The sequence below is a fragment of the Polyodon spathula genome, chromosome 1, assembly GCF_017654505.1.
Source record: "Polyodon spathula isolate WHYD16114869_AA chromosome 1, ASM1765450v1, whole genome shotgun sequence".
NCBI lineage: Eukaryota > Metazoa > Chordata > Actinopteri > Acipenseriformes > Polyodontidae > Polyodon > Polyodon spathula.
This window is the reverse complement of record NC_054534.1, coordinates 6,393,947-6,409,437: the sequence shown is the minus strand read 5'-3', so window position 1 is coordinate 6,409,437 and position 15,491 is coordinate 6,393,947. Positions and strand designations below refer to the sequence as shown.

General features: G+C 35.0%; 1 long non-coding RNA gene across 1 annotated transcript in view; it reads right to left on the bottom strand.

The window, feature by feature from the left end:
- LOC121313116 overlaps positions 1 to 11,262 on the bottom strand; it is a 41,955-nt gene extending 30,693 nt beyond the window's left edge. The window contains exon 1 of the long non-coding RNA XR_005949944.1: positions 10,768 to 11,262. This is a non-coding gene — a long non-coding RNA (uncharacterized LOC121313116). The remainder of the gene's footprint in view (positions 1 to 10,767) is intronic.
- Positions 11,263 to 15,491: the final 4,229 nt, after the last annotated feature.

The following is a 15,491-nucleotide window of genomic DNA, read 5'->3' as shown; positions in this document are numbered from 1 at the left end:
TTGTTTGACAATAATTACATTATCAAGAAATAAGTGTAGAATATCAATGGTCAATAATCTGTATACTCCCCTTGCAGAATGAATACAAGTTCACCAAACCACCTGCTGGCCGGTTTGTCCAAATGTCAGTAGTAATCAGAAATATTCTGCCGTAAGCTTTAAAAGCACACGATTTGAAATACACTAGACCTAATGCAACGCAAAAAATAGAGACTCGTGTTTTTCTGTTTAAGTGTGTCAGTTTTTTTTTTTGTTTTTGTTTTTTTTTACATTTCCAATGTATATTTTTTTTTTAGAAAAAAACAAACACTTATACAAATGCTTTTAAATGCTCCCTCAGAAAGCTGATGTGTGTGTGTGTTTAAAGTGTTGTCCGTAATGTGTAAAATTATATCAAGATGTATTATAAGCCTTGGCGCGGTTGGGATTGTATTGATTAGTGTCCTGCGCTATCTAATTTGACGGGCCCTTCATCTGCCTCTGAAGTCAGTGTAGCACCATGGACAGCGCTCTGTCTTGACCTTCAACTCGCTACCCTTTTCTTTTTCATATGCGCGAGATGCTCGTCAAAGCTAAACTCCGTTCTCTACTTTAGTTGCTATTCAAATGCCCTTTATTTATTTATTTATTTTAATTTCACCCAGTAATTTCTATCTGCAGTATTCCAATATTATGCATCGGTTTTAGTACTGTAAGTTCAAGGTAGTACGTTACCTTCGATTTAATTGCTATTACCAAACTGTACAGTTCCTCTTCATTGTTTCTATCTATCTATCTATCTATCTATCTATCTATCTATCTATCTATCTATCTATCTATATATCTATCTATATATATATATATATATTCATTCCGCCGCAGCAATTGTTAATTTTGTTTTATTTAATTTCTACGTTCCTAATAATTAAAGTATCATTTATGTTGTTGATATACAAACTTAATTTACCCCACTGCTTTCTTGATTGTTTATACCGTGCTATCTTTGCTAACTTGCTTAAAACTTACTTATCTAGTGATTATTGCAACTTGTACATTACATATTAACTGAGCTGTGTTGATAAGTAAACTACTAATTGACTGTCAGGTGTTTTTTTTTTTTTTTTTGTTGTTGTTTTTTTTTTTTTTCCTCTTCTGATTTTCGAAGAGGAAGATAACTCTATGTTAAAGAAAGTGCAGCCTAGATAAACTTCGAAAGGATCCGCACCGGCTCTGGCGGCTGGAGGATTTGCTGCTGGGGAAAGCTGTTTGATGGAGCTCTGCAGCTTCCAGACAGCTTGTTAATTAAAGCCCCTGGAGATGAGCCTCTGGAGCCACCGTCCATATCAAAACATTGCTAACAATACTGACAGCAACTAAGGAGCTGGAACGACGACGCTACCATTATCTTGCAATGCAGGCGCTTCCTTTTATCAGACATTTACAGATGTTGTATACTGTATGATTATTATCCCAAAGAGAAAGCATATGGCACGTTGACACCCCCAAACCCCACACCCCTCAATGTCTTTTAGGAAATGTTTAACTGTATTGTCATGACGATATGGCACCTGTAACTGCATCAGGACATAGGCCTACTTAGGGACAATTCCATACATATATAATTTACTGTCAGTATAATCAACGGCATCCTATCACCTCATAACTTAGGTAGCGCTGCTCTTTTCGAAATCCTTTCATTCGGGTGTAGTGATGTTTATCAAAAGGAAAGTGGTGTCCATCAAATCTTCCTCCATGATTCTTGCCTATAAAGTTTATTTTCTAGGCTGATTTTTTCATAATTGAAATGAAAACTATTTCCATAAAAATCGCATTCAAAACGTATCCAGTCATTCGGTTAACGTACAGTCCTTATTGAAAGATTTAAGTTGAGGGAAAACAGTTTTTGGAACACTGCCATATCAATCCGATTTATCAATTACTCCTGGTAATGCACACTAGTTATATTAATTCCAACTCAGTTCCAAAAGCGGTTATTATAGCTGGTGTCTTCTATGCATTATTCCACCTTAATCGAGCTCATAACTGCCCTTTGACTCCAGGATATGACCGATATTTTATGCATAGGTAGAAGGATACCTTGTTAGAATTCAGTCTAGACTAGCAAATAAATAATATAATGAAGCTGTGAAGACGAGATGTCTCCGTAGCATTCATAATTTACCCTAAAAAAAAAATCACAAATAACATAAAAACATGCCATAGATATTTTAAAAACATATATCGTCAGGTTTCATTTATATATATATATATATATATATATATATATTATATAGTAATATATATATATATATATATATATAATCATATACTATGATATATATAAGCGTACGGCTAAAAGGACAACAGATATTTCCGCTATGGTTTTCATACTAAAAACTCGTAGAAGGATACTAAAATATATTCGCAAATGTATAGCAAATACAGGCCCTACTGCTTTCAATTAATGCGGATATTTCTTTTCCTAATGTTTTTAAATCTGTGTCAGTTTTCTCTCTTAGAAATCGCGGTTCTAAGTCTGTAGGTAATATGAATTCAGGCTGGGTTCCTATTTCATCTTTTTAAATGTTGGGTTGTGCGGGGTTTCCCTTGAAAGGGATCACCTGTTTTGCACACAGTTTCTCGCCCTTCATTCATGCTCCATAATAAGAAGAACACTTTCTAATTGCAAGTTTTCCTTTTCAAATAACTGAGGATGGCGAGCTTCCCCTGCGTTGTAAACACATGAAGCAGGTTATATTAATCATTATGATGTACATTAAAGTTTAGAGAAAACGCATCTTTTTTTCTAACCACTCGCAGGGTCCCTGTATATAATATATAACAGGTTCACTGCGATTATAAGATCTACATAATCAATAAATGTCTAGGGTGCTGGCAAAATGAGTTGGAAGGGTTAGGGTTAAACAATATTAACTCATTTTCAGACACATTTTTTTAGTTTATTTTAAGTAAAATGTCAATATTTATTTATTTATTTATTTTTAAATTATAGTTGTTGAATGTCACTCATATTCGTATTCCCTGTGTTTAATCTAATATACTCGCTTTGTTACGCTTTAAAGCAGTTGTGAATCTCTTGTGAATACGGTTCTAAACCTCTTTCACCAGGTTGCTCTTCTATCTTGTATAACCCTTCAAAGTCATCTTTAAACTGCTCTTCTGGTCTCAGGATCATTTGTCAACGTCAAATGTGGACTAGCTTCTATTTACTGATATTAAAGCGCGTGTATCATAGCTCTAAAAAAAAAAAAAAAAAAGCAAAAAAAAAAAAAAACAAACAAACAAACAACAAAAAAACATCTTGTGAGCCCGCAGATGATTTGCTGCTAAAAAATATATCAATACGTTAGCCAAAAGGCATACTGAAAAAAAACAAAAAAAAACGTTTTTTTGTTGTATAAACTTTTTAGCTGTTGAGTTTAAAAGATAAAATATGTATGTCATTCTCTGAGGAGGTTATCTTTGTTTTATTAAAAATGCAGTATGAAATATCAGAGATATTTAAGGTGATTTTAGCTTTCAGGCGGGTTATCTTTTTTCAACAGTGTCTATAACACTATATTTATCGTCATACTTATGAAGTATCAGGATAAATTCCACTAAATCGAACAGTCCGTTTTTGCCCAATAGAAAAAAGGTGTCAGTCGATGTATATAATATTATATATATATATTATATAGATATATATTCCATTATATTATTAAACACATATTTTAGATGGAAAATATGAATAATTGTGATAAGTTTATAATTTTTTTTTCAATGATCTAAATAAAGTAAAATATGATGTATATAAAGTCTGAATACATCTTTGTTACAAATTATCTTAGCACAGACGATATGAAATATATAAAGGACACGTTCCAAATATCAAAACAAGTTGAAAGTAACACACACACACACACACACACACACACACACACACACACACACACACACACACACACACACATTGATTTGGAGACCATAGCAAAACCATACACAATTCGCGTTTCATGTACGAATATTTACATATGCTAAATAAAATAATACAAAAAATAACAAACAACGATGAGACAGTATTTTAATTAAAGCACGATTCATGACAACTAAAACAGTTGTTTAAGTGAGATAAATTTACAAAAGCTGTCAAAATGATTGTCATTTACAAGTTCCAAGCACAGGTAAACTGTGCAGCCTGTATGCTTTTTCTGTTATTTGTGTGTAATACATTTTTAAAGGTGATGGAGCACAGTCATTATCCTTCCCAGTATACTTCAGAACAAACAGACTAACTATATTTTCAAAGGCATTAAACACAGTACTAAAATAACAACTCTTCAATGTTTTGGACTTACAAATAAATAACGTAACCATTTTCCAAGTTTTAACTCCTGGTTTTCTTCATATGCTGTTTATTATTTAAACAGCTGGTCTTTTCAGTATAAATGTATTTGTTCTTTAAAGAGAAAGAAACACAACGAATTACTTTGGTTTAGCCAATGAATACAACTATTCGACTACACATTTTATAACGGTTTTTTTTGCTACTAATATAGTCCCCCCCCCCCCCCCCCCCCCCCCCCCCCCAGTTAATTTTACGGTAGCCTATTAAACACACAGGGCGTGTAACATAAATAAAATAAACCCCAACGCTGTGTGGTTTTATAATAAGTCACGCACCATCAAAACTGTAGCATTGCATTAAAAATAAATAAATAGAATAAATTCGAGAAGTTAAAAAAAACAATTGGAAATATTGCTTTAAAAAAAAAAAAAAAAAAAAAAAAAAAAAAAAAAAAAAAGACGGTTTATCCTGGCGCTGGAGGGTCCCAGTACACATAGCGCCATCTAGCAATCAAACCTAGAAACAAACTCAGAAAGAGAGAGATGAAGGCTCCGCAGCAGCATAGGACAGGGGGTTAGCTGAGCGATCACTGGCCAGAGACAACACGGACAAGTTTAAACGTTACCAGTTTCTTAAATATGAATGAGGTATGCTTGGGCGTTATGCTTCACTATTTAGTGAACGCGTTTGACAAAAACAAACAAATAAACAAAGAAAAAAACTCCGCAAGATTTGAAAATATTCATTGATAAAAGAGGAAGAGCAAACGCATGTCTGCTTGCATTGTATTTCCCCTAAAGGTCTTACATTAAAGACATTTGTTTATGCTTTATATATGACATATCTATATAAACCAACCTCTATATGAGGGCCAGAATTATAAAGCTAAAGATCCCGTTTTACTAAAGCGTTCATAAATAATTCTCTCATTTATACTCAGATACCATTGTAAATTAAACAGAATTACGTCCATATCTATTATCAATTTAAAAGACGCGGCAAACAGTAATTATATAATAATAATAATAATAATAATAATAATAATAATAATAATAATAATAATAATACTAGTAGTAGTCAGTAGTAGTTGTTGCGAATATTATAAATTGCGATGTCAGCAAGTACATATTGCGTGTGTTAAACGCAAAAAAAAAAATTTTTAATTTTCTGCGTAAAAGTACGCTAAGGATTCATGTAAATTATGATTTTACAACAACCAACAAAAACAAATAATAATAATAATAATAATAATAATAATAATAATAATAATAATAATAATAATAATAATAAATACTGTGGATATGTTTTTCATCACTAAATTAAAACTGTAGGCTAACCCTAAAAGAAAAACGGTATTATTAACAATAGCAGTGTACCAAGACTAAGTATCAAACCCATAATTTAAATAAAGGCTACTATAATAACTCAAATGAACACAAAATACAAACTGCAATGCTTAAATAGGCACACACAGTAACACGATTATGAGGATTATTTGTATCATTATTTATGTTGCAACAATGCACAGATTTATGATGGACTAGGGTTGCTCAGTATTGAATTAAATAAAATTACATATCGTTGCATCAATTCCATAACAGCTCACCTGCACTGTTAGATACCCAGCTGTGTAATGTAACATTGATTCATTGCGTTTAAAAGTGCATGTACACACATGCCAACTGCACTCTGTTATGTTTTCTCACAACCTGAGATTTATTTTCTACTTAGCGCTAGTTAAACAAAACAATGCCTTGTAACGTTATTATCCACGAGGACATACGACAGATTTCTTGACGAAATGTACGGTTGCGGTATTTGTAGAAACCACAGAGAAGTGGGGTAACTTGAAACGCAACCGAGCTGGCAGGAAAAGCCCAGAACAGTCTTAGTTTAAGCGCCTATCGAAAGGATTTGTCAAGCAGACTGTCCCCATAGTAAATATAAACCCCCAAAAATTTAACCCCCCCCCCCCCCCCCCCCCCCCCCCAAAAAAAAACAACAAAAAAAAAACAAAGCAGCGAATAATTGAATACAGTATAATGCAATTTATTTATTTTGTCTTTTGCCTGAGGAGTTAAAAACTTTACACAAATCCCCTCCTTTTGTAAGTGGATTATTACACAAATTGCAAAAAATTAAAGTCAGTAGGTTTTTTTAGGGCTTTTATTTTAGGATTTTGTTTGTTTGTTTGCTTGTTTTGTGTTTGTGCTTCGCTAATCTTAATATATTTGTTTTGTCCAAGGGCTAAGCCCTACACATACTTTTGCTGAACTAAATTTTTTCTTCCATTCAGTGTGCCTAAACGACAGCATATCTATCATTGTGAGCGTTTGTCGTGCTTTCCCTGTGTACCAGTTCGGTCTTAATTAGATTTAAGTGACTGATAACAGATCACCTGGCTCCTGTCCGCGTCCACATTGAAGTGTACAAGTCCTTCGTTTTAGCCTCTGAAAAACAATCAATCAAACAAACAAAAAACATATATCTTATCAGGCTGGGAAAAAAAAAAAAACCTCCTCGTTAACGTGTAACTATATTGTCCACTATTTGAGTGCCTGTTTCAGGGCCAGCACAGGGCTTTATGAAGAATCATACACTCATGTGAGTGTAATTGTAATATTAAAATGTACCGTCGAACAACGGGCGAACTCTTACTTCAGCTTTTCTTTTTTCATTATTGTTTTTTTAACACTGTGAAGGTTGTGCTTTTTATGCACCCAGCCTTTTCTTATATAGAACTAAGTTTTTTAAAATACGTCTAATAGTCACTGGAGAGTTGCTAAGATGAGGACACTGTCTCCTTTATGCTGAGGAGGAGTGAAGATGTGAAACGTTTTGTTACCAGTAGTATAGCAAAAGCTTTGTAAGGTATTCCATTTCTTTCTTTTTTTTTGCCATAAAAGCACCAGCCCCCTGCATGAAAGCGTGACCCTATCTGGCCTTGTCCACTTTCTGTCCAGTTTAGCTGTGGTAGAACCCGCCGACCCCCCATCCCCATCCCCATCCCCGTCCCCGTCCCCGTCCCCGTCCCCTTTGGTTACACCCGCAGCTAACCCCCTTAAACTCCACTCCACCCAAAAAGACCCTTGCAAGCAATCTTTATTGCAATAACGAGCAAATGCAAATGCAGAATGCGAGCGAGATGGGGGATAAAAAATAAATCATAACAAATGAAAATTATTTGTTTCGAAATTGAATATTTGAAGCCTCTCAAATTATTGCAAGGATAAAACAGCCCATATTCTAATTGCCTCAAAATACAAAACCATTTCAGAAAGAGAAGATCTGAAAACCTGGAAAATTTGCCCATTTGGATTAAGAGCGTTTATTTCTTCATGGCCTTTGAAGAGAAGGGGTCATGTCACTCAGAAAGAAAAGGCCATTCCTTTGACCTCCTCGCAATACACCCACAACACCCCCCTCTCTCTTTCCCTTCTCTCTCATTCTCTCCCCCAAGCCCCCCTCTCTCTTTCTGTGTGTGTGTCTCCCTCTCTCTCTCCCTCTCTCTCTCTCTCTCTCTCTCTCTCCTCTCTCTCTCTCTCACACACACACACACACACACACACACACACACACACACACACACACACACACACACACACACACACATGCACAATCACACACACAGACACGCAAACTCGCCATTCAAGCTGGCTTTAATGCAACATGCAGCAAATATTAAAGATTTTGCTTCTGTAACAAGAAGAGGCACTTCTGTAATCAGAGCAATGGTATGTAGGCCAAAAAGTGCTAGCAACCAGCTAGTGACGTCCTCCCTGGAGCGTTAGGGAGCTCCGGCTGGACAAAAATGTTTTATCGACTGTATCAGTACTGCCTTTCAAGACGGCAGTTGTTATGAATTACCATTAAATATGGCTGACCAATATGCCAGAGAAGAATGTATTAGACTTTGAGTTTTTTTTTACGTATAGTAAATTGCATTATTATTGGTTTACAGGCTGTTATTTTAGAAGCATATATGATTATAATGGTATGACCTGTATTGTTATGTTTTCATTATTAAAATCCTTAAGTTTTGATTTAGCATATACTGGGTCAAGGTTATTATTGTGTGTTAAATATTTACATTAAGTTGTGTACATTTTTTTCTTGGGGAAGGGGGTGAGGGGTACAAAAGAGCCGTTTTCGTCAGGCCTTTTTATAATCTGACAACTATTTGTGGAAGTGTGTTGTATCCATAAAACATTAATAATCCGTCAGAGGGCACTGTCAAAACCCACGTTAGTTCCCTGTAACTGGGATGAACAATCTATCTAACCAAAACGATTCATCAATCCATTATAAAGAAAAATAGAAACCATGCTGAGAAATTAGGTAAATAAAACTTAAATTAGAACAATATTAACCACAACATCATTCACTAAACCGCACGCCTGTCTATCCTGATTTGCCGTCACCTCACAGCAAATTCGTCAAAAAACCCCAAAAAACAAAAGAAAAAAAAAAACTAACACAAAAAAACATCTCTTTGGAAGAACCTATTTGTTGCAATATTACCTGTCAGTTATGAGTTATTAACAAAGCAGTTGTAAATATATATCTGTAATATATACATATGCATTACACATTTACGGCAGTTTATCAGTGCAGGCTTCGTTTTAAAAGTGGGTTTGGGTTCATAAAAGACTTACTTGGCATACTTAATTTCAGGAAAGCAGATGTTAATTTTTTCACGTATCATTTAATGGTCGACTACATGTGTAACATTGGAAAGCCTCCAAAACGCCTTTATTATTTGCTAAATGGCTGTTAGTGGAGAGATATTAATCTCACCATAACCATAGTATAAATTATATCAATAAAATAAGCATCTGCGATTTTACCAAGGGGGCGGGTTACAGTAAGAGCCAAATAGCTGTTATTAGGTCATTTGGGGGGTTTGTTTTAGATGGTGTGGGTTATAATCAACTTATATTAAATATTATATTTTAACTGTTTAGCATGCATTTGCATTACTATGCACATTTTAAAAACAGCTATATTCTATCCATTGATGTATTCTTAAAATGCTGTACAGTGTTATATAACCTGCCTGCAGGCTACTTCGCGCGTCAGTGCCACTTTGTTTAAACAGTTTTGGTTTATGTATGCCAGTTAAATGTAAACACGTCATAACTTAAAACGGACAGTAATATGTGTGCCTTACTGTAGGTTGGGTGATGTGTAGATATGTAGCGCAGTTGAATGGATTATGTGGCGTATTTAAAACTGTTTCCATATAAAAGTGAACTTCATATCCAAAACAAAAATGTTGCTGATTAGCGTGGAACAATACCGAATACAGGAAGGCCAACGAGGGGATTCTAACATAAAATGCTGCAAATATGAAAAATAGGTCACCAATAAAATTGGTCTCAGCATGGAATGTAATTGCAACAAAATGCTGCTGAATAAAATTGAGGAGTGAGCTGGCTGCGGTGGCACAGTCGCAAACCATCTGGTGTGCATTAAAAGTGGAGCTGTAGATATCGACGAAACCCAATGCAATACCAAATAAGAGCTTTCTTTATGTTACAACGTGTAAAAATGTTTGTTCTGCAAGTAATGGAAAATCCCTCTTGCATTATTTTTTTTTTTTCTTCATTTTATTTTTTGTACTGGGCAAAATTACGCATCCACCAGGGAAGCTTCGAAATGTGTTGACGTCACATCGCTGTCAAGGAAGGTACCCTTTTTGAAAGGAAACAACAACTTGTATTGCTTGTTGCTGTTCCAGACTGGCAAACAGTCCCACTGTTTGCAGATGGAAAGCGTGTACCAGCTTACTGTAACAATGATATACAAAACACCGATAATACATAAATACATATGTAAACAACTGAATAAATAAATAAATAAACACGATTAACACTTGAACGACCGAAAATGATAATAATATAATAATAATAATAATAAGATAATAATAATAATAATAATATAATAATAATAATAATAATGATGTGGAGCTAATTTTTATCAATCGATATGCGTCGTGACATTGCCCCCTTTTTTTTTTTTTTTTTTCGCAAATGGATGGGGGGGGGGGGGTGAGTTGAAGCAAAGAAATCAACTAACATGAAACCGTGCTGTATATGATAGTAATTCTACACTTGTACAAAATAATCAGTGTTGTTCTGGAATTGAAACCCTTTGTTGTTTACTCAACTCACAGATGTATTCGTTACCCCCTTTCATTTTTCTTTGAAATCCAAACTTGTTTTCATTTTTGCTTCTGTTGCTCTTGAAATTCTTACTCTTCATTTCAGCAGCACATACAAAAATCGCACTCTCAACTTTAACTGCCACGTGTTGATTAATTTGTAGTTAATGACAGCCAAACTCAATCACACACACGCACACAGACTCACACTATCCTCTCTCTCCCCCTCTATCTCATCACACGAACACACAGTGAAATAAAATATAGAACATCCTACTTTTTTTGCAGACTTCCCTTCTGGTCGTTGCATCCTTTAATTATGCATGTTATGTTTCTTCACTGTGAGCAGATCTTGAGGATCGTATGTAAAACTTGTTTTCTGGTCCGTTATTAGCTATGATTATTTTTAAAGGACTAGCGCCCCCATGCCCAAAGGCATTGAGTGCTGTGCCGATTGAGACATATCGGGTTCCCTATAAAAGGATCATTTCATGTGGGAGGTTGGACACAAAGTTTGGACTCGTGACTGGCATTCCTGAGAGACATGCATATTTAAAAAAAAAAAACAAAGCAAGAGAGAAGCGGGCCTTTGAGAAGAAAAAAAAAAGAACTTGGAGAGAAGTTACTAAGTGACAAGCAGCTGTCAGCGCTGGGCGCGTTATACATTTCTAAGCACATACTTGGTTAGTTGTAATTGCTACCCCTTCCGCAAACTATACATGTGTACATGTGCTTTACTTTAAACAGGTCTTTTGGAAACTTTTTTTTTTCAAAACTAATTTACAACAGTGCCACCCTAAATAGCAACGGACGCAAAGCCACAGTGTTCAAATAAACAAATACACTGAATAACATGTTGCCCAAGACATTTCTGATTGCATAAGAACCTCATTTAAAACCTCACATTAAAGTATAATCAATCTGGTTACATGGAAATGCATGGGGCACCACTGGGAAGACCTGTTCGCGAATGTTCTTCTCCCTTATAATGCTCATTAATGCAAGAGGCATTAATCATGCATATTCTCTTTTACACTTTCAGAATTAATTTAGCATTTTAAATAAATAAACAAATACACTTTTTGGAAACACACACACAGTATATGTATATACTAAAATACCTTATGTGTATATTATCATAGATATATATATATATATATATATATATATATATATATATATATATATATAGATAATAGGTATAGAAACTTTTCCATATGTGTCCAGCTCTGTACGACGACTATCTGTTACCCTCTAAATTATAGATAATATATATATATATAGATATATATATATATATATATATATATATATATATATACTATATATATATATATATATATTATAGTAGGCTCTATAGGTCTATCGTCTATATTTATATCAGGTCTCGTGAACATGAATTAAAATTTAGTTTTCAAAGCGGTGGAGAAAATGAATCCGTTGCAATGAAGGGTTTGAAGACAAAAGGAGAGAATGCATAGTGGTGAGCTGGATATCTCTGTTAGTTGTCAATGCAGGTCCATGGGCAAGGAATGCTAATGAGTCGGAGCCGAGCGGGAGGGAGACTGGAGCTCCCCCTCTCTCTTTTCTCCCTCTCCCCCCCTCCCTCGCCGTTTCTTTCTGCAACAGAATGGATCGATAGCTGACCCGATGGTTTGGCCAATGCTTTATTTATCTGGTCGAGCAATGATATTATCAGCCTTGAACGTTATATACAGCAAACGTCTTCCTAAATCAACACAAAGGGATAGCTTACACAACGACCTCTCTCTCTCTCTCTCTCTCTCTCTCTCTCTCTCTCTCTCTCTCTCTCTCTCTCTCTCTCTCTCTCCTCTCTCTCTCTCTCCTCTCTCTCTCTCTCTCTCTCTCTCTCCACAACTGGGGATATTTCATACCATGTAGTTTTGGACTTGATCTATTGCTTTAAGCTTGACGGAGGGGGTCTGTGGACAAGAAGATGTATGTACACAATTATACAGCTATCACTGAGATTGTGAACAGTGATTCTCTGTCAGTCTGTCTTCAATGCTTTGTGTGCCCCAATACACAGACGCTCTGTATTTACACAGTTGACACTTACATTTAAATATATACATTCTATAAACTTATAGACGTAAATAATTAAAACATAATGAGCTTTGCAGCAGATTTGTCCATATAGCCACAACAGGAAGACATGACTTACTGCGCAGTGAAACAACTGCATTTAACCATGTCAGATGACCTAATCCTTTTATTACATGTGGTAACACTTTACATTTAGTGCTGCAACGGGGACTTCACTATAGAGGGTAAATAAAATGTACTACAATTCAACCAGGTTTAACGTTAAAGCAATTATACTTGCGATAGGTTTATCAAGTATCACTGTGGCAATTATTTTATGAGATCAGTGATTGTTTCCCCCACTTCACGTTTGTATGTGTTGGCGCATATGAGAGAGTTTGAGTATGGGACTCTCGTCGTATAATGATTTGAAAATGGAATAGAATTAGATGCTCTTTCAGTTGATGAACAGAACACGAAAGTAATAAAAATACCCAGTAACGCCATTTACCATGAACTGATACCCTTTAACTAGAGTTATTTTACTTCCATTGGTTACCACGCCATTTTCACCACCATTCATTCATTCACTGTGATCTATGAATATAATTCAAGGATCCCGCCACAAATACAGGCTAGCGCTGTTTGGGTGAAATGCAAAATAACACTTATAGTGCGCCCAATAGTAATTGAATACAATGCAGTCCCCCAAAACATCACCTAATCTAAAACACCAAAAATTTGGTATTAACAAATAACAACATTAAAAAAAAAAAAAAAAAAAAAAAAAACATCTTATTGGTGCTGTGAACTTGTCTAATAGTGGACTGTTCATATACCACAGGAAATAAGTAAATCAATAAAATAATGGGAATCTGAAAGCAATTCTAGCACTATCAGTACGTTATTGTTTCTTTGCACCAATAAACAGTTTAGGTGTTGAATATGTACAGCAGTTAATTAAATTATTATTACCATATGTTATTATTCGAGGATTACATTTATTCTTATTATTACTAAATTTCATTTTAAAAGGTCATTCTTATTGCTATTGGAGAGTTTTTTTTTTTCAATTCAACAAAGAACACATTAAAGAGGAAGATTAATTGTAATAATAAATATTTTCCATCAGGCCAATTTGACCTGTGGTAACAAATCGAGCATTGCGCAATTAAGAACACGTTTTAAACTGTTAGAAAACGCCATTTAACCTACATTTAAAGTATTGTCCATATACCATACAAAGAAAGACTCGAATGTTAAATCTTTTTTTTTGGGGGGGGGGGGGGGTGGGGTGGGGGGGTGGGGGTACTTGTTTGTATATAACAAAGGATATAACATTGTTTCTAAAAATTCATTAAAAAAAAAAAAAAAAAAAAAAACTGCGCAAGCTTCGAAAGGCATCATAATTTAAGAATTTTCTTAGAGCTTAAATAGGGGAACCACATATTACAGCTAGACTGCTAATTTAGCAATCGCTATGTTTACAGTTTATACATAACGGGTTTAAAAAACAAAACAGCTAACTTAAAAGAAAAGTATGTTAAAAAAAAAAAAAAATAGGATCTGTGTATCTTGCTCTGTCAAACACTTGGAGTAAACACAACTTTTTATCATTTAATACACACCAAATAATATAAACTTCATATTCTAACTCCTCAGAGACATCAAAGGCTAGTTTCTCAGGAAGAGGACACACAGGTGACTTGGAATCTCTAACTCCTAATTAAGAGCACAAACGCCACAAGAATGGACACGCCATGCATAGAACTCACTCCGCTCAGTGCAAAAAAGAACTGCTATATACATTTGTAAGATAATACGATTTAAAATATGTTGCATTGAGGACATATAATATATGTAGATTTCAAAGACTACTCAGCGGGGACATTTGAATGGAAAAGAATACACATGTACACGATTCAATTGCTGAAGGTTATAGTATCATTGCTATTATACAGCCTGATTCACAGCCTGTGATAAATTGTTCATTTGATCAACAACCTGCATCGCAATATGGATTTTCCCATACATCAGTATCCTGGATATATTCCCTGCATTTTCATGTATTGACTAGTAATACCTTGAACACATTTGCATAAGCACTGAGCTGTACACGTGGGATCGACAAGAACCGTTATTTTAAGCAGCAAACCTTAAAGGAAAACGCTACACAGCATCACAAGCAATAGCAGTTACCGCTCGTGTCCTCATTCACATCCGCACACATCAGACAGATATATTATGTAATGCTTTCTCTGTAGTGATTGGTTTTCTGTATGTGCATATACTCGCGACGCCTTGGTTAAAATCGATCATATTCATTGTTCAGTCAGTGCAAATACATTTAATAATATACATTTGCAGGGTTGATTATCTACAGGTACTTATAAAACCACCGTCTTGAATGTGGTATGGCTTTTAGACTAGAATATTAGCAACCCAAGAGGGTTGCGTAGAAGCATCTTGTAATGTATAAGACACTGGGGGAAAATACACAAAAAAGCGTGGACCGCAAATTAAAAGGACAACAGCATCAACGACGATTTAGATTGGAATCCTGCTTCATCCAGGCCTGCTTGTAGGGTGATGTTTTTAAAGATCTAGCTTTATTAATATGTTAAGGAAGGGCTCCCATGGCACTGTACACTGTTACAGCTCTGTCTGTGTAGCTATAAAACGTGAATGTGCTGGCAGCAGCTAGAGGGATGGGAACCAGCAGCTATAACAAACGTTGGTTGGTGTCGATTCTAAACGACGAAAAATAAATAAATAAATAAATAAATAAATAAATAAATGATACCAGGCTTTCGTGACAGAACAGAGGGTAACAGAAATGAAAGAATCCCCAATGAATTATTTCTCTATGTTAGAATATTGGGATTACACCTCATCCTTAAACAGGTAATGCTGTTTATAGTTCATATGTAATGTTGAAATTACATACAAACTAAA